The sequence below is a fragment of the Tenrec ecaudatus genome, chromosome 5 (assembly GCF_050624435.1).
Source record: "Tenrec ecaudatus isolate mTenEca1 chromosome 5, mTenEca1.hap1, whole genome shotgun sequence".
Lineage (NCBI taxonomy): Eukaryota > Metazoa > Chordata > Mammalia > Afrosoricida > Tenrecidae > Tenrec > Tenrec ecaudatus.
Genome location: NC_134534.1, coordinates 58234393 through 58237195, shown reverse-complemented (window position 1 = coordinate 58237195; position 2803 = coordinate 58234393).

Genomic DNA, 2803 nt, shown 5'->3' with positions numbered 1-2803 from the left:
TAGCGATTTTTTAATAGGATAGAATTCTTACGATCTAATGCAAATGAGAATACAAAACTATATATATAGTATGACTGCGACGAATGCACGTGCATCCAGGGCATTCAACAGTGAGACACACCAACCCTAATCCACGGGAGGAAAAGAAAAAAGAGGTGGGAAAAAGTTATGCCAACAGGATTTATGTCAAATGTTCACCTGGACAAGTTGATTCTACTGTTCATTTGGAAACAAAATCTGGCAAGAAAAGCCAGGAAACTTCTGAGTGAAAAAGGAGTGGGGGCAGGGTGAGGGGGAAGCTTCAACAAGAGAAACTAGTCTTTGCATACATTTTCACATATTACGAAGCTACAAAAAATTAACGTCTTGGCAATGAAGAGATCGATGGCCAATAGAAAACAGGAATTTGGCATGTGATAAGAGTTGTATTTCTAATCAATAGAGCAAAAATCTATTAGTCAATGAACAGCAATGGGCAATTAGATCACCATGGAGTGGGAGGGGGTTGCTGCATCATAGAACCTGTCCCAATGGATACATAAGAAACTAGTAACTGGGCGTGACAGAATGCGGGATTGTTAGAACAAAGTGTTCTTGTATTAAGGGAGCAATTGAGTCTAGGCCCAATGTCCATCTGCAACCTTAATTCTTAACAAATAGATTAGAGTACATAGTTCTAGTCCCCTCTCATTATATATATACAAATGCCTGCATTTGGCTTTTATAAATGTCCTTTGCCTTCTGGCTCTTTACTCCATTTCCTTTTACTTTCTTGTCCCACCATTATGTCCGGCCTTCATTTGGGTTTAGTAATTCCTCGCTGCTACATTGCCCTTGATTAAGCCCCACTAAGCATCCTATGACCTTCCTTCCATTGATTTTAGTTCACTTGTTGTTCCCTTGTTCCTGGGTTGGTTTCCCCCACCACCACCACCACCTTCCTTTCTCCCACCTCACCTTCTCCTGTATCCCCACAGAACCATTGGTACTGGTTTTTTCATCTCCAAATTATTTATCCCGCCTATCTTATCTAGATAGACATGCAGATACATTAATAAGTGCAAAAACCAGGCAAAGTCAAATAAAACAACAAAGGAAATCAAAACCCACAAAACAATCACAACAAAACAAAATAACAATAACAAAAGAGAGTCACTGGAAAATCCTATAAATAGTTCAAGGTCTGTTTGTTGGCCTTTATGAGCATTTTCCAGTCAAGTCTGAAGGAGCACCCTACTCTGTCTCCCAAGTCTATTTGTGGTATTCCCCGGGGTTTCATCACTCTGCTCCCCCTGCTGCTCTGCTGCATGTCCTCAGTGCTCACCTTCCTGGCACAATCACTGAAGACAAAATGGGTGCATGAGCAAATGTGGTGAAGAAAGCTGATGATGCCCAGCTATCAAAAGATATAGCATCTGGGGTCTTAAAGGTTTGAAGATAAACAATCGGCTATCTAGCTGAGAAGCAAAAAACTCCACATGGAAGAAGCACACCAGCCTGTGTGATCATCAGGTGTAGATGGGATCAGTTATCTAGGCATCTAAGATCCAGAACAAAATCATACCCAAGGTGAAATAGGGTGGTGGTGGTGGTGATGGTGGTATGGAGTGGAGATCCAATGCCTATCTGTAGACAATTGGGCATCCCCTCACAAAGGAATCACAGGGAAGAGACGAGCTGGTCAGCGTACTGTATATCACCGATGAAACACACAACTTTCCTCTAGTTCTTTGGTGCTTCCTTCACCCCACCATCATGACCTCGATTCTACCTTACAAATCAGATTAGACCAGAGCATGCATACTGCTACAGATAAGAGCCTGCAACACAGGGAATCCAGGATAGATAGAACCCTCAGTGCTACCCATGAGAGTAGAGATACCAGGAGGATTAGGGGATGGTGCAGGGAGAAAGGAGGAATCGATCACAAGGATCAACTAGAACCCCCTCCCACAGGGACAAATAACAGAAAAGTGGGTGTGGGGCAATAGAGGACTATGTAAGATATGGAAATAATAATCTACAATTTATCAAGGGTTTGTGAGTGAGGGTGGAAGAGGGAAGGCGGAGGAAGAAATGGGTAGCTGATATCAGGGGCTCAAGTGGGAAGAGAATGCTTTGAAAATGATGTTGGCAGCATATGTGCAAATATGCTTGACACACTGGATGAATGTATGGATTGTGATAAGAAATGTAAGAGCCCCCAATAAAAGTATTAAAAAATAAAGGAAATAAAGAAACTAGTAACTGTTGCATCTTGGGAGAAGAAATCACTCTTAAGATAGGGCTCAGAGGATGTGATAGTTAAGGTTTATTGTGCCAACCTGGCCAGTGAACATGTGTGGGATTCATTGAAGGGTGGAGAGATAAATGGCTCGGCTAGCCTCACCTTTCTTGTCTCTTGCCTTGTGATGGTTGGACCCATGTGTGGCTGCCTTAGCTAGTTCTCTGCCTCAGCTGGCAAGGCTCACTGCTTACAAGACATCCCTCATGAGAAGCCACATGGACCTACCCCGATGTAGCCCTGGGTGCTGGAGAAGCCATGTGGAGACCCCTGACAGTGCTTACACATTCACAGATTCAGCTTTCTTCCTACAGCCGACATCATTGCGTGTGTTTTGTGAGATTGAGGAGGACTTTGTAGACTGATGTCAGACATACGAGCTAATGTTGGACTTATGGGCTTGGACAGCACTGGGTTGGGATGCTTTCTTAATGTACACTTACCCTTTACATAAAACTCACTCTTAAAAATATGAGTGTCAGTGAATTTTGTTTCTCTAGTCTACTACGCAGACTAACA